The sequence below is a fragment of the Squalius cephalus genome (genome assembly GCF_949319135.1).
Source record: "Squalius cephalus genome assembly, chromosome: 11".
Taxonomy (NCBI): Eukaryota; Metazoa; Chordata; class Actinopteri; order Cypriniformes; family Leuciscidae; genus Squalius; species Squalius cephalus.
Window position 1 is genome coordinate 25,430,341 of NC_137132.1, and position 23,420 is coordinate 25,453,760.

At 38.3% G+C, this 23,420-nt stretch overlaps 1 long non-coding RNA gene across 1 annotated transcript; it reads right to left on the reverse strand.

The window, feature by feature from the left end:
• Nucleotides 1-2,980: 2,980 nt before the first annotated feature.
• Nucleotides 2,981-7,661, reverse strand: LOC307166567. Its single transcript, XR_013822654.1, has 4 exons — nt 7,571-7,661; nt 5,109-5,456; nt 4,696-4,764; nt 2,981-4,438 (listed from the first exon to the last, which is right to left on the reverse strand). It is a non-coding gene; the product is annotated as an uncharacterized lncRNA (long non-coding RNA).
• Nucleotides 7,662-23,420: the final 15,759 nt, after the last annotated feature.

Below are 23,420 nucleotides of genomic sequence, written 5' to 3' on the forward strand. Positions count from 1 at the left end.
GTTTGGTTTTGTTTATAATAAACTGCACTTGGGTTCTCATTTACACTTGTCTCCAGTGGATACCTTATTACAAATATATAATTGTGAATAAAGTTAATAAAAACATAAGAACCTGCATTTGTGTAATCTACAGCTGCAGTTATGAGATATAAAACTGCAATTATGAGAAATAGTCTCATTTGTGAGATATGAAGTCAGTCACAATCAGAAGATATAAAGAGATAAGTGACTTTTATTTATTTTTACTCAAAAAATGATGGCAAGTATCAGTATAGATAGTAGGTCATTATACACAAATGGTAGATAATTATATTTATGTTAAATTATATAATGGTGATAGATCATTGTTGTACACAAATATTTGACAGAATTGAGCATTTATGCAGTGGATAATGATGCTGTTTGTGTATTTGTAAAAATACACACATATGCAGATTGCAACATGATTCGATACACATATATAGTATGAATCTCTAATAATGTTACATTTTGTAATGTTTTTCCCTATAGGAAGCTTGCTCAGATGTGCCTATCGTAATGATTTCATTTTTGCTCATGGCCAACTTGTTCAAATCTTTGTTCATTAATTTTTCCCATTTAAATTCACTTATGCTCCATTTTAAGCGATTCTTTCCCTATCTTGTCTCTGTCTCTTTCCCAGCAGGTCGACCCCATGCTGACCCCCGAGGAAAGACAGCTCAATAAGATGCAGAATCACGGCTATGAAAACCCCACTTACAAATTCTTCGAGCAAATGAACTGAGGAGGGTTCTGCAGTCTCAAGGCCATGCCCTCCCCTCTCGCCTCCCGTTTTTCGATTGGGGTTTCCACTGCAACCCCCTCTCCCTCGTACTCTATGTATGTCTATATGACCGATGTTCAAAATGTACAACAAACCCGGCACGTAAATAGGGAGTTTGTAGTAAAACGTTTGCATACTACTCTCTCATCAGGGAGAGAGAACACCAATAAGAGAATCCGCAAACCTCCGAGAGCTCCTTTATCCCCCGGCTTTTGCTTTCGTTCATGAGGGTGTGGCCGTGCCGAGCATGTTCGGCGGTTCCAGAACCAAAGACATGTTCTGGATAAGATTGGAAGGCCAAATAATGTGTTTTATTTTTAATTGACATGTATTGTATGAGCAAGCAACCTGTGAACTGATCTGACTTGTACTTAATAAAATTATAAAATAAAATAATATAATAAAATTATAAATGACCCACACAATTTGAGTGTGTTTTCACCTTTTTGAAAAAAATAAATAAACCTGTGGCAGACTATATTATCTCACTGACAATCTACAATCCAGATTATCCAAATAATAGTGGAAGTTATTGTAAATATAATTTTTTGTTTTGTTTTTGTTTTTTCACTTTTTTTTCAGCACTTTTATGTCCATAATTAACAGAGGACATACGACTTAATTTCAATAGTATACAATATGCAACAAATTAATTTTTTTTTTTTTTAAGAATGTTCTTCTGAAGCTTAATCAAATGTAGAGTATGTGTGCATGTGGGTGGATTGATGACTCAGTGCCCTATTTTGAACAGGAAGTAGAGGTTTAGCTTGCTGCCAAGTATTTCAAAGATAGACAGGTTAGAATAAACACATACTTTGTCTGTATGTGTCACGCCATGTCAATAAATGAGTATAATTTAAGTGATAACAAAAATAGTTTTATCTGAGATCAGTTTACAACTTTTTTTGTTGAGGTCATTACTGAGGAAATTTTACCTGTTTTTGAAAGTGACAAAAAAGAAAAAAGAAAAAAAAAAGCCTAAAACACAAAGCATGAGCTCTTGCACACTGTGGTAAATAGACAACCAACCACATTAGTTTGCAGGTATTGTTGGTAACAGAATGCACAATATTACCATGAACAGCAAAGTATGCTTTATTTTCCTTATAACATATCTGCACTATATCATGTTGCCCTAGCCATTTGTTGTGGTGTTCTTATCATAACTTAATAACCTATATAAAATATAAAGCTAAATAAAATAAAATAAGCTAAAAAAACAAAAAACAAAAACAGTGTGCCAAAAATATTACCCTTTCTTTAAAACCCTTTTGATAAGAAAGTTGAGAGCTAAGGGAAGGAAAAGTACATATATGGGCAAAAAAAAAAAAAAAACTATCTTTGAATGTTGTGTTATCTCTGTCTCTGGTTAATATCATACATAAAAAATAGACTGATTATCTCAGTTTGAGAACACCATAGGTGATTGTGTTGAAAATAAGTGGCTTAGTGTCCTCTTTTGACAAAATACTGTAGATTTTGATAAGTATTTAACAAAATTGGAGGTTTGACATACTGTTAGATTGTAAGATATGCAGCCTGATGTTAACTGGTTGGACCAGTTTTTTCAGTCAGTGAGTTTGTATCTGCCAAGAGTTCAGAATGCTTGTTCAGAATGCTTTCCGAGGAGATGCTTATTTGACTTGGCTTAGTGAAGAGGAGATCACAAGTCTTTTGATTTTGCAGGTTGTATCTTTATAAAAATCTTTTTTTATAAATTACCAGATGTAATGCAGTGTTTTACATATAAAAAAAGGAAATATCTTTTGGAAAATGTATATCTGAAACACGTCATTACTTCTAAGACAAGTTTTTTTCCTATTATGTATTGCAATTTTGATAGCTTTTAATATTAATATAATTTAGTGTATTATTATTATTATTATCTTTTTATTAACAACAGATGGAGGAATAGTAAGATGACAATGAAGAGGAGTTGGCTGGTTATTAAAAATGTTAAATGTCTTTTACTTTAATTTTAGATGTTACGACTCCATACCTGCCTGAACCATTGCTTTTTGGAAACAATGTAAGTGTTCAGTAAATCATTTAATGCCTTATTTATTTATTTGTTCCTTTTTAAGTGATCAAATGCTTTTAATGTAAGGACCTGGACCATAAGAAAACTAACAGGAATAAATTGCATAATTTGGTGAAATTATAAACTTTCACAGAATACATGTTTGCATACTCAAACTTTATTTGCATTTTATTTCAAAACCTTAATGTTCACATTTATGTTAAGCTTAGATGGACATGTGGTAATAATCATGCATATTGATTTAATTATGCCAAAAAATTGTGCTGATAGATTGTTTTTATTTATGTGTACCACTAGATAAGACATTATGCACTGTACAATTGTTGTGATTTCATGCTGTCAAGTGCTATAGTAATCACAACCAGTAACCAGTTAAACCAGTGTTTAAACAGTGCGTTTTTCACGCACTGCTGACAACGTTGCCAAAACAATCCCTGTTCACATGGATCCTACAAAACGACTAAAAACACTGTATTCTGCTGTCAGGCCAGTAGGTGTCAGTGTAAAGAAAAACTACACGCATGTTTTCACAGATTTGCATGTCATTGTTCGAAAACCTTTCATTTGAATCTCGTTTTGAATGGCCAAAACGCATAAAAAGTTTTCTGTATTTAGTTGAAAACGGTGTCGTGTAAATGGCCCCTAAAAGCATGTTGAGAAACCTGTTGATGACAGGCTTGTTGATGATGACGCTTAAACTACTGTAGGCAGCCATCATGTCAATTTAGTTACTTGTCTTTTTTTGTCTCTCTGTGAAGCCGCTGTAAGGTATGCAATCTAAAGTTTCAGGCCAATTTGTAAAAGCTCTAATATAGGCGCCAAGCACAGGAAGTGCTCTTGTATCTGTTGTGAAGGCACCTGTATAATTTGGTTTTATTAACATTCTTTTGTCTCTTTCTATTTTAGTCCTGTCTAAACCGTATGGTAAAAAGTTTCCGTGTTGTAATCAATCCAGTGCTGTGAGGTAAGCCTAAGTAGATCATAGAGACCACTGGTGCCAGTGGTTTCTATGATCTACTTAGTCTTACGATGCTTTTGACAAATGGAGCCCTGGGCTTCGTTTTTCAAAATCATTATGAGCAAAGTTAGTAGTACAGAGATTGGTGCCAATGGTTCTACTATCTACATAGGAGTACGTTGCATTTGAGAAAAGCAGCCCTGGTCATTTTCATTGCCACTATGCCTGTCCAAAGTAAGCATAGTGCCAGCTTTGGGTTAATAAACCTCTATTTGGCATTGTGCTCCGATGGTATCTGTGAAATCTGTGGACAAGCGGTAAAAAACTGGTAAAAATGCTTTTAACTTTTTATTAATCTGCCTATATGTGTCTTTTACTTTTTGTTTAGCTTCTATCGAGTTTAAGTGCAGTCCCATTTTTAGGATAGAAAATGATAATGTTTTATGAAAGCTATACAAAACTATACAGAAAGCTTTACAAAGCAACTTTATATCCATTCAGTTTCTTGCAGCTGTTTTCTTTTGTCGAATTTGCTTACAAATGATGGAAAAGCAAATCATTGTAACCATAATAAAGATGAAAAGGTTTACAGTGACAAACACGTAATTCAAACCGGATTCCACAGAGTCTGGAACAGCTAGAAAATGAAGATGATAAACAAGTTATTTCATTAGTTCATTTAGGTTAGAACATAAATTGTCATTTTTAGTTTGGTTAAAGAAAAAGCCATGTTTGGAAATCCCTCATCAACATACAGAACAGTTTACAGTAATGTATATTTCTATGATGTTTCTATGAAAATAAAATTGTAGGCCTATATATTGGAAAACAGTTATATATAAATACATATATAACAGATATATCAGAATTATTATTTTGTACATGGTATCATACTTTTTGATGTGCTATTTGTTGTACTTGGTCTGATATCCTTATCTGACAGTTCAGGTAGTCTTTCTTGATCTAAAATATAAACAAACATGTATTAATATTACATAATATAGTATACATACGAAGTGCAAAGTGTAAACTCTGTCTGAGCATTTCCAGTTTAGTGCTTTCAATATGATATAGCTATTAAATTACATGTCATAAATCTAATTACATAATATTTCTTTATCATTTAACAGAGCCTACATCAAATCAATCCTGACAAGCTCCATACTTCCCATGTGTATATAAAGAGTGTGTCATATATTACAGTCAAGGACACAGTGTATGAATGAATACATCATCTATGTGCACACAAATATGTGAGGTTTAATCACATTTACAATGCAAAATTACACCTGATGTAATGAACTTACCCTTAAATTTAATTGAGATTCCTTTGCTTGGAATCCTTTGTAGCCTTTTGTTTACTATGCATGTTGCAGTACACAGCATCTCATCTGTATCATCTCTTGCTAGATCATTCAAAGTCATCAGGCTGTGAGTGTGGCTTGATTCAGTGATGTTGACACGATGTTGATACCTATTGGCATTGTTCATGTTTATCGTATTATTACTTTTATCCACAGTTAACCATTTAATTTTGCACCTTTCAAGAATTTCATTATCAAGTGTTATGACGCATTGAATTTTTGCTGAATCTCCCACAACATAATATTCCATTTCGGTGCTGAGTAAAATCTTAGCTTCAGCAGATCCAAGACCTTTGGAATGAGATGAAGAAGGTGTGATCATTTACTTTATATATACATGTATGGTATATTTATGATGGTAACACTTTACAAGGTTCATTAGTTAACATTAGTTAACTACATTAGTTATCATGAACTAATAATGAACTGCACTTATACAGCATTTATTAATCTTTGTTAAAGTTAATTTAAACATTTACTAATACTCAGAGCCGGACAGTAACGGAGTACATTTACTTGAGTACAGTACTTAAGTACAATTTTGAGGGACCTGTACTTTACTCGAGTATCATTTTTGGGGAGTACTCATGACTTTACTCAAGTACATTTGAGAGGCAAATATTGTACTCTTTACTCCACTACATTTCTATCCATAACCGTGAGTACCCGTTACTTCTTCTAAAAAAAAAAAAAAGGGAAAAAGAAAAATCTCAGAAATCCTCATTTTGTTGTTTCCCTCTCAAACGTGATTGGATTGCGCAGACGCCACTGATTGGGACAGCCTATCAGCAATCACCTTCAGCTTTCCTCCAAAGTCAACTCCATGGTCAGATTTAGATAAGAGACGAAAGAAGGGATGAAGAGGCAGCAGGTCCATCCCGGGAATGTGCCAACCCGTGGCCCCACCTCGCCAGACTATTTACATTTTCTGAACAAGTTAATGGGCCCTATCTTGCACTCAGTGCAATTGACTTTGTACACCGACGTATGTATCATTCCTATTTCTCACCCGCGCACAGCGGACTTTTCCCTCCACAGACACACGTCGGTAAACTAGAAAATATACTTTCGCTTCTCGGGGGCGGTTCAGCGAAAAGAGGAGGCGTGTTCCGGCGCAAACGTTCCCTGGTGCTATTTTGCAGGTTTAGAAAACAATTCCGCCACTGACCAGGAGAAACCTAGTCTAAAGTCAGTGGCGCGTTGCGCAAGTTATTCAGATGCTATTTTAAGGGCGCATGCTTGGCCATAATCAATGTAGCATGTGCACAACGCACATACACTTTGATTCTCTCATCTACACACAGCAGCAGTTTTCATTTTTGCAAATCATACATTATTACAATAGATAGATAGATAGATTATTATAAAAGCATATAGCTTACACATTTGCCCAAATTATTATACGCCTGTTTAACCGAAGCTTATTTGGGTGTGTTTCTCCATCCCCAATGTCACTTCTCTGTCTTTTACGGCCCTGACGAGAACGTCGGTCTCCTCGGCTGTGAACCGCTCCTGGTGTGCGTCTGGCAAATCCGCCTTTATAATAGCAATCCGCCATGGAACAAGCGCGCCTGCTCTTAAAGGGAATGTGAGATGACGCTCTGATTGGTTTATTTCACGTTACGCCCAAACCACACCTATGAGTAATGAAGCTACTTCAGACCAACCCATTTTAGATTTGCGTCGGGCGCAAGAGTCATTTATCCCGCCGGGAAAATAGCAACAGCGCCCAAGACCTGCCCACAAAGTTACTTGCGTTTCATGCTTGATACTTGCGTTTCAGATCGTTAAAACAGGGCCCAATGATAGTTTTCGCTTCAAGTGTTTGCTGTGTTTACCAATGTAAGCACTGTGGCAGTAGTAATGCAATATTTAGAAAATGTACTCTTGTACTCTTGATACTCAAGTACTTTTAAAAACAAGTACTTCAGTACTTTTACTTAAGTAGACATCTGACTGTAGTACTTTTACTTGTACTTGAGTAAAATTTAGCAAGGGGTATCTGTACTTTTACTCAAGTAATGAAGCTGTGTACTCTGTCCGCCTCTGCTAATACTTAATTAAAATCTTATTAACATTAGTTAATGTACTGTGAACTAACATGAACAAGCAATTTTCAACTTTATATTTATTAACTAACATTAACAAAGATTAACAAATACAGTAACAAATGTATTGCGCATGGTTAGTTCATTTTAGTTAATACTTTACAGTATGGTTAATTTGTTAACATTATTTAAAGTGTTACCGTTATGATTTATAACATATGTCAAGCATGCAAAGAGAATAGTACTGTTTTTTTTTTTTTTTTTTATCCTTGTACCAAATTAAGTTTAATTATAAATTACTATTGGGAAATCTTTTTCTGCATCATATAATTGCATAATTTCATTATATTTTCTTACCTGGCAACAAGAAAAATATGAAAATTCCGACTGTCATTGTGCTGATCTGCCAGCCCTGTCTAGAATGCCCACTCATTTCCTGCTTTGTGTCAAGTATGAGGTGTGAGAAACAGTCACAAAAAGATTGTGGGCTACTTTTTTTTTTTTTTTTTTTTTTTTTGTGTGTGTGTGTGTGTGTGTGTGTGTGTGTGTGTGTGTGTGTGTGTGTGTGTGTGTGTGTCATTAAACCTGAATGCACACAAACTCAAAGGGACTCGTGTCACTGTGGGGACCTAAATTGATGTCCCCATTGGTATACAAGCATATAAATCAAACAGAATTTTTTTTTTATTATTATTTTATGTAAAAATGCATAAAGTTTTGTGTGATGGGTAGGTTTAAGGGTAGGAATATACAGTTTGGATAGTATACAAACCAGTATGTCTATGTAGAGTCCCCACAAAAATAGCGAACCAGACTGTGTGTGTGTGTGTGTGTGTGTGTGTGTGTGTGTGTGTGTCTGTGAGTTAAGTGAGTGAGTGAGTGAGAGTGTGTGTGTGGCCTGGTAAACCCTACATTATGGCAATATCCGAAATCCGAAGTCTTTGCGGTGATATTTTTTAGTCCCAATGAGGAAAAAACCTTATAAATCACACTAAGCGATGTTTTTTTTTTTTTTTTTTTTTTTTTAAATGCAGTAAGTTTTCTGTGATGGGTAGTAGGTTTAGGGGTAGGGTTAGGGGATAGTAGAAAATACAGTTTGTACAGTATAAAAATCATTATGTCTATGGAAAGTCCCCATAAAACATGAAAACACAATGTGTGTGTATGAGTATTATCAGTATTATATGGATTATAGAATAGATATGTCCTTGGAGTTTCTCAAAACTTTCTCTTATATATAAATGATCACTTATTACAGAAAGACCCTTGATTCAGTTAGCCCCTTTTTAACTACAGTAATTGTATGAAGTTAGGCCTCTTGGGCAATAGAGATGTGTGATAAACTTGTAGAATTAAAGGGTTATAGAGTAATCATTTACTCACCCTCATGGTTTCCCACAACTGTATGACTTTCTTTGTTCTGTGAAAGTTGTTTTGAAAAAGTTTTGTTTTTTGAAAAAGTCCAAATAATTTGTAATTATCTCTTCTTCATTGAGACATGTAACTGGCATGTCAAACAGCAACTCTGTGAAGTTGATTGTTTCACAGAGCAACTCTGTGAAACATATATTCACATATATTATATGTAGCAAAGGTACTCAACCATTTGGTAGATCACTTTTTGAGTCACTATATCTTATTGAAAAATGTGTGGAACTGAACTCAAGCTGATTGGGTCATCTCTACAACTTGGTTGAGGTATGCTATGCTTCAAACATCCACTAGAGGTCACTCTATTTTTTGACAGTAGAACTTTTCACTCATCCTGCTGCTAGCAAGTTTAAAATTGGAAAATCACCTCTGACATGTGGACTATTTTGGCTGTACTTTCAAAGGTGAGTTAGTTTTGTGAACATTTTATATCATCTAACACGTTACTTAACAGAATTATGTAAATTGATGCAAAACAGAAACAGCTTATAATGGTCAAATAATTTTTTAAAAACATGCTTGACCATACGGTTGAGTTGGCACTCCATGGTAAACCTTGGCATGGAATGGCGGCTCAACCGCATGGTAACAGTTTGATGAAGTTATGCTAATTTTATTAAAATGCACTATTTTCCATGGAATAAAAACACTGCTGTTCATGCATTGTTATCAATATGTTACAGTTATAGTGTTATTATACTTAAATGGTTTAATATGTATGATTTTTGTAACATACCTGACATTTATATGTAATGGTGCATCATTTCCTTATTCCCGCCTTGTATGTCTGTGTTTTAGAAGCAAAAGATGGATGCTAAATCATTTTATGGTTCAAGGCCACGGAATTTTCTGGCCCTTGTACCAGAAGATCCTAAAGACTCTGAGGCTGATCTGAGTGATGATGATGATGACATAATAGGGGATCCTGATTATCTGCCCAAACAAGCAGAAATGATTAGGGATCTTTCCACTGAATCGGATGAGGAGGAGATGCCCTCAACAAGCACATCTGCTAAGAGGAAGATAAAAGAGAAAAACACCCTAAAACAGTCATGGAAGAGCTGGATGTGGCTCCTATGTCACCCCCAGTCACAAAGAAGAAGAAAATGGCTGAAAAGAAAGATAAAGAAGCCAGGAGAATCTGGAAGCATGTAGATATTGAAGAATTCTAGGTTCCTGATTCAAGTTTTGCACCCCCTGATGCTGTCAAGACACCCTTCCAGTACTTCAAAAGACTCTTCACTGATGAGATGATTTAACATATTGCTCATCAAACCAATCTCTACTCTGCCCAGGAGCTGGGGGATCCGATCAAGACTAACCCTGGTGAGATTGAAGATTTCCTTGCTATGTTACTTTTGATGGGTGTTTTCGACTTCCCGACCATGGAGGACTACTGGCACCCTGCATCACGCTTCAACGTGATTGCTGATATCATGCCGCAGAGGAGATTCAAGCAGTTACGCCGCTACATTCACTTCAATGATAATCAGCAGTGTGATGGGAGCCCTGACCGATTTTACAAAATCCGACCCCTTTTTGAGATGCTTCGTAAGCAATGTCTCCTCATCCCATCCACCTACAAGCACAGTGTGGATGAAGTCATGGTGTCTTATAAAGGCACAAGGGCTGGCAATCTCCGCCAATACATTGCCAATAAACCTAACAAGTGGGGCTTTAAAGTGTTCTGTCGTGCCAGTTCATCTGGCATCATCCATGACCTACTGCTCTATCAAGGGCCGTCCACATTCTTCAATGTTGATCTAAGTGAGGAAGAGCAGGAGCTACTTCTAGGGAGCAAAGTGGTGACAACATTATGCAAAACCATAACACAGCCACGGCTTTCAGTTGTCTTCTTTGACAATTACTTCACTAGTTTCGACCTGATCCTGAGCCTGCACACAAATCTGGGCATCAAGTGCATCGGCACAGCCTGATCAAACCGCATCGGTGGAGCTCACCTGATAGAAGACAAAGAGCTGATGGAGAGAGGACGTGGAGCTCTTGACTATAAGTCTGCTGAAGGAGTACTCGCAGTCAAATGGTATGACAATAAATGTGTTACCCTGCTGAGCAATGCCTGTGGGATCATGCCCCTTACAAGTGTCCAACGGTGGAGCAAAGACGAGAAAGCGAAGATTGCTGTCCCATGCCCTTCACTCATTGCTGCCTACAATCAGCATATGGGTGGCATTGATCTTTCTGACATGCTGGTTCACCTGTACAAGACCCCTGCCAAGTCACGATGCTGGTACTTCCCCCTGTTTGGATACGTCCTTGACCTGTGCATCTCCAATGCCTGGCTGGTCTACAAGAGAGACTGGCCTACTGAAGGAAAAACCAATGCCTCTCAAAAGATTTCGCCTGGCTGTGGCTCACAGTTTGAAACAAGTCAACAAGGCAGCACCCAGAGTTGGCAGACCATCATCTGCCTCTCCACCACAAATGTCCTGTGAGAAGAAGCGCCTCCCCCCAAGCTCCCCCCCCCCAACCACAACCAGATGTACGCTACGACAACTATGGACATTTGCCACTTCATACTGACAACCGGGGGCGGTGCTGCCTCTGCCCAAAGGGTGTGTCAAGATGGAAATGTGGAAAGTGCAATGTTTTCCTGTGCTTGATCGGAGAGAGGGAATGCTTCGCAGCATACCATCGAAAATAACGTGGCCAAGGTTCCCATAGGTCCTTATTTTGTTTGTGCATTTTATTTTAAAGATTTGTTTCGTTTTTGAGTTCATTCAATGCAAGAACAAAAGTTCTTTGGAGATTATACACAGCAGAGCTGAGAAGTTGGAGAGGGCCCCCTATGTTTTTGACAATACAATTGTCGTTAAAATTGTTGGAATTTTATGCAGAAAATAGGAGCAAAGTTTTTTTGTTGAAATAAAATTTACTTGACATGAATTGTTTCCTGGTATTTTTACATTTTCACAAAAATGCAAACAAGTAATTTTTACATTGTATTTTTCTTGGAGTGAATATTAAAGGGTTAACTAATGTTAAATACAACCTTTGATTTTAATAACGTATTAAATGTTGAAATTAATATTGACTAAGATTAATAAATGCTGAAGTATTGTTCATTCTTGGTTCTTGTGAACTAAGGTAACTAATGTTAACTAATGAACCTTATTGTAAAGTGTTACAAAAAAGTTAAATACAAACATAGTTAAAGCTACACTGTGTAGGATTTTCTCCCATCTAGCGGTGAAATTGTTTATGACTACTAACTGAATATTACTTTCTAGCCCCTCCCATTCCGAGGGCTTTTTAACTCTTACGGTGGCCGTATTATTTCAAATCTGCCAGCAATCACAAGTAATCTCCCCCTCGCATTCGTCACGGTGCCACTGAGTGTCAAAACGCGAAAGGCGAAGCTTGAATTTCCAGGTATGTCCCTCTTTGGCTAATGTATTTTCAAGATTGAGGCGCAACATGGCTGCCGCCATTCGAGCGACTCGCTCATATGTATTCTAAATGGCAGATTCTATGCTTACGAGAATACTTGATTAGTTGGTAGAAGTAATTACACATTAATGAGCACATATGATTTTGAAAGAACAAAGTGTTTTTTGCTAAGAATCAACTTAAAAAATTACACAGTGTAGCTTTAAAATAAAAAAGAAAACATCATATTTCCTCAATGTTAAGTGTAACTTGCACTCTCAATGAAATAGTTAGGAATCATGAGTTATATAAAAGGCCTAACATGGCTGTCTTTTTACAATTTCCTGTTTATATGTTAGTATTCTGTAATACCTTATCTATGTTTTTAAGGTATGAGAACCGCATTTCGATTTTTCAAAGAAAGAAACACGTTCTTCAGCTGCTGGTGTTCCTGTGTATATTCCCTCTTATAGATGTAGACAGAGGTAAGGATATTTTTCTTGGCTTTTCAGTGAAATTGTGCATTTTGTTTTTCATAGATGAGATAAAGGACAGTGAAGAGTACAAAAAATTAATTAATTCAAACACTGTTTTTCCTTTTTAATACAATTAACTACAAGCAGTTAGAAGCAACATTTGTACGACTGATTATTATGACTGTGAATTGTTTGTGAATTTTCTAAAATGAATGTAAAATAATTTATTGAAATGTGACTTTACTAGTTAGATTTATAATGCCATGAATAAGCTATACAGTATTTCTAATTCAAACGGTAAATGGTAATTTTCTTGTTCACCTGAACAGAATGTCTTGGTTACATATGTAACCCTAGTTCCCTGAAGAGGGAACGAGACACTGCATCGAAACTCTGTGGGAAAGCCCCTGCGCGATTGCGTCGTGAAACGCATATGGAATCAGTCCAATGGCGTGACGGAATGTCATAGGCGGGTGACGTCATAGATCAGGAAACTATAAAGCACCCCTGAACCAAACAGCATCAGCTTCTGTGTATTCAGCAAGTGCTCTGTGTGTGAATCTATGTCCCTGGTGTTTTTTGTCTGTCTTTAGAAGTTGTTAGGCAGGAGTTTTTCACCCTATATATATATCATCACTGTCGGGCGGAATCCTCGTATCTCCAAAACCGTTATTTTTCAGGAAATTAAAAAAACGGCATATTTTTGGAGTTATTAAACATTGTATCGTTAAAGTTGGTATTATACCTTATACTGCTATCATATACTGTTGTGTACCAACATTAACACAACATTTATGACTTGGGAGCAGGGAGATACAAGGTTACGCTGTCATTGATTAGAATGGTACGGACACAGACGTCGCTGCTGCCAGTGGTGTTCATCAAAGTCTGTGGTCGCGTTGAGCCTTTTGACAAGAGATAAGGCTTTAAGAGCCATTCAAATCTAACGACTGTGGTTACATACATCTTCCTAAACTCCATTTTAAAGGTTTAAGCGCTATAAGTGAAGCAGAACAAAAAACGATGAGGTGACTAGCTATGTTGTTGTTTGTCCTGTGGAAACTTGAATTGTTAGCACAGCTGAAAGCGCGTGTCTTCCTGCCCACGTTAAACTTGGGGAGGTGACATACGCGATCTGTGTGTGATACTGTTTGGGTGCGAGGCATGCACAGTCAGCTCTTAAGGGTGCTGGCTATGTTCATTGAGAAATGTCTCAAAGCGTACAGCAAAAGTAAAATACGTGCGCTTTCGGGTGTTTCAGCCTCGCGCCTATTGACTTTCATCTTGAGGGAAGAAAGCCGATATGTATTATGAACAGCTCGTATCTCGCGTTGTCGAGGCAATGTGTAGATTACGAGACCGGTATACATGTATAAATATTATCTGGCTTTAATCATAAATAATCATCTGACTAAGCTGGGAGCAGAGCATGCATGGGCAGTTCTCGAGGGGGCTGCCTGCGCACATTATGAGCCGAGCTCCTAGTTTAAGCTGCAGCGAATGAGTGGTTGCCTCTCAGAGCCCCCCCTGAGGAAGCCTGGGGGTCGAAGCAACACCTTTGCCCGACGCTTCCCAAAGAGAAAACAGATCTGAAGACTGTCATTTTCTTGAAGATGGCTTCAGGTAAGGTCCTGTCACTATGCGCAGACCTCTCAAGTTTTCGCTCCTCCATGAAGCCCTCAGGTAATCGATGTTTGTATGACACCATATAGTGTGCTTCAGGACACATAGGTTTCCAGCGAACGCACGCTGTAGTGTCTGCTCCAAAGGCTTGCGGCCAGGCAGTGTTTGCGTCCGCCCACCGAAAATCGTTTTCGATTATTCCCTGCCGGTCCTCCACGTCAGGGTGTCGAGAACGAAACCGAAAGAGCCTCCCCTCTGGGGACCCCTCAGCAAATCAATGTCTGTATCCCGTCGTCAGGTGCGCTTCGGGACACATTGGTTTCCAGCGAACACACACTGCACTGTCTGCCCCACAGGCCTGCAGCCAAGCAGTGCTCGCGTCCGCACATCGAGAATCGTTTTCGACCAAACCCTGCTGGAGTGCCGCTTCAGGGGATCAAGAGCGAATCTCGAATAATACCCGAAATCAGACTCGAGAGGCTGGTTCCCTTAGTAGAATATTTCAAACCATGGCAAAACCTGCCAAATATTTCTCCTTGGGAAGGGGTACAGGCTGCAGTTCCATTTCCGCCCACCGAATTTCAACGGGGTGGTTTGGACTGCAATCAACCCACAGCAGGGTCGGGTATTGGAACAAGAAGTAAACTCCCTGTTGGCAAAGGAGGGTATAGAACGTGTCCCTCCGCCAGACAGGGAGTCTGGGTTTTACAGCCGCTACTTCATAGTTCCAAAGAAGGCTGGGGGGTTGCGTCCAGTTCTAGATCTAAGGCACATGAATCGATCTCTGAGGAGATTCAGGTTCAAGATGCTCACTATTTCCACCATTGTGAGCCAAATCAAATTCAAGGATTGGTTTGTCACGATACATTTGAAGGACGCATATTTCCACATATCCATCCTTCCATCTCAGGAAGTTCCTGAGGTTCGCTTTCGGGGGCGAAGCGTTCCAAAATTGTGTTCTTCCGTTCAACCTAGCTCTCTTCGTTCACACTTTCACCAAATGCATGGATGCAGCTCTAGCTCCGCTAAGGCTTAAGGGTATCAGGGTGCTAAATCACATCGACGACTGGTTTATTTTGGCCCAGTCAAAAGTGTGTTGGCACATGCCCAGAGAACTACTTCCTGGGGGTGGTGGGGGACTCGGTTACGATGCAGTCATAACTGTTGCCTGCACGGATCGAACCCATCTACTGCCTGGGTGGAGGCTGCTGCTTAGGCTGAGCAGGGGCGGAGGCGGCCACTGGTCGTCGGGGCAGGATGTGATTGATTGCCTCCGTCTGCTTCTGTGCTGCGGAAAACTGCTGGGCAACGCTGAGAACCAGCACGGGCCGCCCCGAGATACCAATCGTCCAGCCGTGAAGGTTCGGGACACGGTGGAGGGTTCCACTCGAGCCTGACACTTGCAGCGGCCCGAGAAAGCATAGCCGTGAGCTCTGGGTCTGACTCGGGCAACGCTGGCGCACCCGAAGGAGGCAGTGCAGCCGAATCATCATCCCCATAGGACATTAACTCACCCTCCGATGCAACGGCCGACATCTGATTATATGGTGGAGCTCCAAAAGAAACGACTGGGATCGCCACGGATGGCCCAGCGCGCTCTCTTGGAGGCTCTGTGGAGGAGGTTGACTCGGCGGGTTACCTCTTACTGTGATCCTCATGTCACCAAGATCACGACCACCACTGTTCGCGCCGTCACACCAACACCGTAGAACACCAGAAATCTTAGCAGGAGACAGGAACAGCTTGCACCATCCAATCAGTATTGGAATAGTTTAATTCATGCTTCAGACGCGCTACGCTGGGGGCATTCCCCCAAAGTGTCATATCAACACATTATCTCATTTCCTTCTCAGGGAACAAGGGTTACAGTCGTAAACCAAGACGTTTTTCATAACCTGATTAATAATTTTTAAAAACTGTATGAACTCTGCAGTGTTTGAGATGGAATGCATTGATCAATCAATCAATCCAGTCTGTCAAACCTTTGAAGCCTGTGGATTCATTTACCTGAAAAAATATCTGCTGTTTGAAATGGACTGTAACGTAGAAGGTAAAGATACATTCATACTCATTTTTTGTAGTTCTGTCTCCTTGTTCATTTAATTTTACATTTGTTTATTTAGCAGACATTTTATGCAAAGTAACTAAAGCATAGCCTGTGTATTATTCTTGTTTAACTTGGAACAGAAAATACGATTGAATGTGCTGGCACAGAAGACTTGGAAATTTCTATTACTGTCAAGTTAAATGAGGCACACAATTCCAAAATTGAGAGATGTTTAGTAAAGGGTGAGTGTAATGCATAAAGAGTAATGTTTTCAATAACCATAAGTACTCACAGAAACATAATGTATTAACATTATGTATGTTTTTCTTTTCTTTAGAAATAAACAACGGTAATAAAGATCTACTTTCAACCCAAGAAAGTATGAAGCATACTGTCACATCTGTTTTGGTTTGGTTCACGTCCATGTTTTCATGTCTCTTGTTTTGTATTTAAGCTGCGTTTAACTCTACTTTTAGACATACACTTGCAAACTTCTCTAAGCACTTCCCCAGTGTTGTAATCGAAGTATATAATAATAATTCTGGTGTCTGCAAAAGTATTTGTATTCACATTTATTCAATTTAATCTTTTGATTAATGTCATATTTATGTTATTTAATAATTATTTTTTATGCATTATTATTCTTTTACATGTTACATTTTCTACTGTATAGTCTGATATGTTTGATTATTTCCAAATGTAAGATCTTTGGGGTGCTGTAAGACCGAGTGGATGTACTTTCCATCAGAATTGATTATGTGATGTACCTTTGTATCAACATTGGTCTGTTGCCATTTTTGCAGACATATGCAAGATCTGCAATATTCTCTCAAAGGTGTCAAAACAACACCTAATCTATCTTTGACATTTGACCAGTCACTTCTCCGATCTAGCCGTTACACTAACTTTGACATAATGGCAAAAAATATTTTTCTCATGACCAAATCATTCAAGTTTAAGAGGATGTAAGTTTCCTGCATAAATATTCATTGCTCTAATTTTGCTCTTCATTTCTGCTTCTCTTCTGCATCTTATTATGCTTAATCTCTTCTACCTCTCCTTTCATTCTGCAAATATCTTACTTGTTTTGTCCTTATTTCTCTATACTCTGATCTTCACAATCTTCATCTGGTAGATACAATACTCTGATTTTTATTATAAACTATTATTTACTTGATTAATTTGTTTGTCTCTATAATTTTACATTTTTACATAATAAATTTGTTATTCCTTATTCAAATTTGATCTTTGACCTAATCATTGCTTGTCTACATGGATCTCATTGCATCAGTTTTGGAGATTCTGCCGAGATCGCTGATAGTCACAGATTTGGTGATGCACTACAAGGTTTAACATAGAGAGGTGAGTATCTATTCTGTTTTTCTGGGTCCAATGTTGTCGAATTGTTTGAGTCTTTGCGGCTACAATTGGGTCAGGTTTTTTCATATTTTGGCTGCAGACAAAGAAAGAACTAGGTCCGTTCTTTCTATCTGTAGCGTTTATGGTAACAATCGTAATTAGGTCATATATGAAATATTAGCTCGAGCAGTAAGGAAATTTGGGGAAATATTTAAAATCATAACTCATAGTCATAATTCATAAATTTCATATATGCTATTACATTACCTGCTAATTATCAAAAATATTTCGTTCTATAACTGGTCTCTCATCAGTCATTCGACCAGCGAATGCTTTGATTATACCAGTTAAGAAGGAATATTTATATTATCAAACCTCAGACAAATTCTCTCCTGACCGTGGATGCAAATTGCTGGGTTTATGAATTAAAGTAAAGAGCTAGTAGCCAGATCTTATCGCAATTTCATTGACAATTACATTGGTGGGATTGTAACACAGAGTCAGTCAAAGTATAAAAGATTTATTTAATCAAAATTGACACACAAAGGATTATATGCATATAGGACGTAATATAGGCTAATCTACGTACGTAAAATTACACAAGACACACGAACGTTTAAACAAACAAACATAAAACATGACTTGATCAGAATGAAAATAGGAAGAAAGTGAGGGAGAAAGTATGGTAATTTACAAACAGAACCTTTTAAGAGACAACTGTGAAAGCAGCTTCGAGAGAGATCATTTGAATACTTGCGATTCTGTTCCTTTGTCTGTGTGAAGCTGGCGGAGCCGGATCACGTGCGTTCTTCTTCTGGATCGTGTCTCACCGATTTGTGCTGGCGTTTCGCGAAAGTTCTCAAAAGCTTACTGAACGTAACATTACCGAGAGGTACGGAAGTCTCTTCCCGGTGCGGGAAGGGCGAGAAAACTTGGTTACAGGACGAGACTGGATTTTTACATCCGCGGCTCGTTTGGATGAAGGCCCTGTGCCTTCTCTCGCTCCGCTGCACGTGGAGCAGGGAGGGGTGAGAGTGCAGAGTTCAGAGTTCGGAGTCACGAGGGTGAGAGTGTAAGAGCAGAGAGAGGGAAGCGTCTGCTTGTGTTGTGGTTTTAAAGCAGCGCGGGGTAACGCCCTGTTTGATGACGGGACCCAATGAAATCTTTCGGTTCTGAGGCGGGAGCGTTTCATTGTTTGTGAAGGAACGCCTCTTCTGATCGTACACAGAAAAATGCATTAAAACTTTAATACCACATTATGTCTAGGAATAAACATTTGTGCGGAATATAGTTTCTATCTCTGTATAAAGAAGATCATTACGATCCGTAGGATATCACACCCGACATTAATATCAGTTAATGAAACAGATACATCTCAAATGTACAACCCATAGACAAGAAAACTACATTAAAACATTTTGATAATGATTCATGCGTGTGTGTAACTTGTGTTTTAGGAGTTTCAAAGTGGTTTGTTGTGTGTGTGATTCAGAGCGGGTTTTCTGTTGAGATCGGAATGTCAGTAATGTCTTTGAAGCTCACACTGTGGAGAGGGGGGAAGTGCATCGTAAAAGGGATTCAGTTACAGACTTTGCCAAGTCTGTGGGAATTAGAAAGTGTTTTCACTTTTAATTAGTATATAAATTAAAAGTCCATTTTTACCCATCGAGCCATAGTCGTTACATATTCCCCCTTTTTGTTAGATAAAGACCTCGGAAGGACTTTATCGAACAACAAATTAGCGCAATGGTCGATGGCAAGTGGCTGATGACTGAGGACTCAGGTCAAATGAGGTTTAGGTGAGCCCCGGATCGGGACCCCCTTTTTGCGGTTCCATAGGAAACCACCAGTCACGGCTTTGTGAGCTTTGCTGTGGCTGCTCACATTTGGTAGGGTCTGGTACAGGGTGAAAGCCAAGACGGGAGTCAGGGCGTGGTCGGTTGCTGTGGAGGTGCACAGCGCCGCGTCAGCTGCGGTCCAGGTATGGACACAGGTGAGGTGTTCAGGCTGGGCGGTTGCCCATGCTTGGAGGGATTGTGTTGAGTGCGAGTCCTGCCTTGGTGTTCAGGACTCAGGGTTGCTCTCTCCGTGCGATGCCGGATGCCCGACCTGGTGAGTGTGGCTGCTTTCTCGCGAACCACTGCGGCATGCATCCTGTTAGAGGCGATAGGGAGAGAGAGAGAGAGAGAGAGAGAGGGGAGAAATCCAAAAAAAAAAATTCCAGCGAAAGCTGTCTTTGGTTGGCTTAAGACAGTCTTTTGTTCTCGCTGAGGTTGGGTTGCCGCATGCTTTTTTAATGTCCGGTGTTCAGCACATGGTGTGTTACTGGGCACGCTTGACCCCCCTTTTGTGCGCTGTGACCTTACAAGCTGTGGCGCTGTGATGGCAACATGTGCACAATGCGATTTGAAAGTCCGGTGAACGCAGCATGTGCGTGGACTCAGAGAGCAATCTGAGTTACTGGCTGTCAGTGTTCAGATGTCGTGCGAGGGTGGCAGGTGGGGTAAGCGGTGGCATAGGACAAGTTTGGGTAACACTTTATTTTGATAGTCCGTTTGTTGAGACTTTACTAGTTATTAGTAGCCATTCAGTAGCTTGTCAACAGTGCATCAGTTGACATTCAACAACACTGTGTCAACAGACAAGTAACATACGTTCAACTGACTGCCTATAGACTATAAGGTACAATTCACATGTTAATCTACAGATTTTACAAAAAAGTGCCTGTTGACTGTCAACATTATTTTGCAAAAGGTTATTAACCAATTGGCGACTAACTTTCAATTGTCAACTAACTTTCTGTAGATTGAGTACCAACAACTCAAGATCAATCTGTCAGTTAAATGTCAACAGTCATGTCAGCATATGAAGTATATGATACTGTATATCCTACTCAAGGGGTCTCATGCATCAAATTAATAATTATTTTAGCTGATTTAAAAACGTTTTAAAAAATGTTTTAACCATTTGTAGATAATCTGTTGATAGTCAACTAAAGATTACATGTAGTTGCTTATTTGTTGCTTGTCAACAAATAAATTGTTCATGATCAGTAGACTATTAATAGACATTCTCAACTAAGCGTTAGTAGATATATTTTAGGACTATCTAATTAAAGTGAAAAAGAGTTTATATCAGTAGAAAGTCTATAACCTATCAACAGATTAATATATTGTTTATGATCAGTTGACTATTAATAGACATTATCCACTAAGTGTTAGTAGATATCTTTTAGGACTATCTAATTAAAGTGAAAAACAGTTTATATCAGTAGAAAGTCTATAACCTATCAACAGATTGCATACCTATACTGACTGAAGTAAAACAAACACTATGGCCAGCACATCAGAGAGAGAAAAAAAAAAAAAAAAATACAACCCATTATTTACTTGGATATCACGATCACATCTGAACCATCTGAAATAAAAAATATATTGAGCATTCTAAATGAGAAAACTCTCAATAGTCTACATCATTTCAAATGCCCAAGTCCAAGATCCAAAGTTATAAACAACAAATAAAAATAATTATTTATTAATACATTTAGCCTTTCATGACAGTAAGTTTTACAGAAAATCGCATTTATTAAATGCAGTTTAACGTTATAACAGTTAACCCTTAACAATACCTTCTTTAATCGTTTAACCATTTTCTAACATTTAGTTTATTTAACGTTACGGTGAGACACAAAAGGCGTTTTCTCCTATAGAACCATAATACACCAAAACACAATATAAATGAACAAAATACATAATTTTTATTAGCTAACGTAACGTTAGATGTAATCCAAATCTTTATAATCAACACGCAAGCAAGAAACAGATCCAAATTCAGCCCTTCATCCACATCCAGCGATCTCCATCTCCATTCAGCAGTGACCGTAAATGTCAAATCCCGCGCTCATGATGAATTTAAATTAAAAAATCGCGCCCTCAAGAAGCGTTACGACATGTTTTACGGCAGTGATATCAAACGCTCATTGGCTCTCGCCTGCTTCGTCACAGATTGCAGCATGCCGTGTTTCAGTTGAAACAACATTGAAATGCAGAAGCGCGTGCGCGCGCGCCGTTTTCATGCAGAGGGAAGCTGGGTTAACATTTTCATGGATTAATAACTTAAATTCTGCTCTGTCCCTTATACAAAACTATTATATACTGCCAGAGAGGACTGCAACACATCGTCATTTGAGCGACTTTTGGTACTGATTTACATTTTCGCAATAAATTATTATGATTACACATCTGTTGTTTTTCTTCATAAGTTTAGCCTGCATTACGTTAGTTTTAAGAAATGGTTATGGGTAGGTTTAGGGGCAGGAGTAGGATTAATGTTAGTGGCTCAAAATATATTTTAATGCTATTAATAAAACTGGCATTTCCCTACACATCTCTGTCCATAAAGTGTTTTATTCTTTTTATACTCTGTATAAAATGAGTAATTTATATTTAGGTGTGGGAGTAGGGTTAAGGGAACTTACATTTATCTATAAAACAGTATAAGGGAAATGATACAGATATCTTTATGATTCGTAAACGTTTTGTAGCTGTGAATTCGTAATAATTCTACGTTGCAGACATGTCTGTATCATACGTTTCAGCATCTATCCAAACGTACAAAAAAGTATGTTTTCAATCTGTTGATAGGTTATAGACTTTCTACTGATATAAACTGTTTTTCACTTTAATTAGATAGTCCTAAAATGTATCTACTAACACTTAATGGACAATGTCTATTAATAGTCAACTGATCATGAACAATTTATTTGTTGACAAGCAACAGATCTAATCTTTAGCTGACTATCAACAGATTATCTACAAATGGTTAACAATTTTTTAAAAACTGTTTTAAATCAGCTAAAATAATCATAAATTTGATGCATATGAGACCCCTTGAGTAGGATATACAGTATCATATACTTCATATGCTGACATGACTGTTGACATTTAACTGACAGATTGATCTTGAGTTGTTGGTACTCAATCTACAGAAAGTAAGTTGACAATTGAAAGTTAGTCGCCAATTGGTTAATAACCTGTTGCAAAATAATGTTGACAGTCAACAGGCACTTTTTTGTAAAATCTGTAGATTAACACTTGAATTGTACCTTATAGTCTATAGGCAGTCAGTTGAACGTATGTTACTTGTCTGTTGACACAGTGTTGTTGAATGTCAACTGATGCACTGTTGACAAGCTACTGAATGGCTACTAATAACTAGTAAAGTCTCAACAAACGGACTATCAAAATAAAGTGTTACCACTTTTTGTGCTGTTTTCTAACAGTTTGGACTTTAATAAAGAGAGAAAACTTGCACTTATCCTTTTCAAAGGCATTTTGTTTTCATAGTTAGACAGATATCGTGATGTATCATTATAGGATTGTCTAGCGATATATTGATTATCATGATATTATCGTTATCGTGAGCCATGTATCGTGATCGTATCGTATCGTTAGGTACCCTGCGATTCCCACCCCTTAGTGTGGAGGCAGACACACTTCAGACACTGACAACAAAGACAATGTAGTTTCTTCATTTGCTTCACATTCCGTTAAGATACAGCCAACTAAACAGAACACTGTGCTGCTTCAAACTTTAAGAGCATGGGCAGAAGGACCTGGTGGACGTAAAAGCATTTGCTGCTTACTGGATGGGGGCAGTCAGAGAAGCTTCATCAGTGAGAACACAGTAAAAGCTTTAAAATGACCTGCGATAAAGCAAGAAACTTTAACTCTTCATATCTTCAGACCCCCCCAAGTATGCACTGCTGTGATGAAGATTCCAGGTGAGCACATCCAAGCAGAGTTGAAATGAAAAGGCTTGCGCGTATAGTGTCAGGTCAAATAGAAAGAATCGCAGATGCACTTGTGGCCATTGAGAGCAT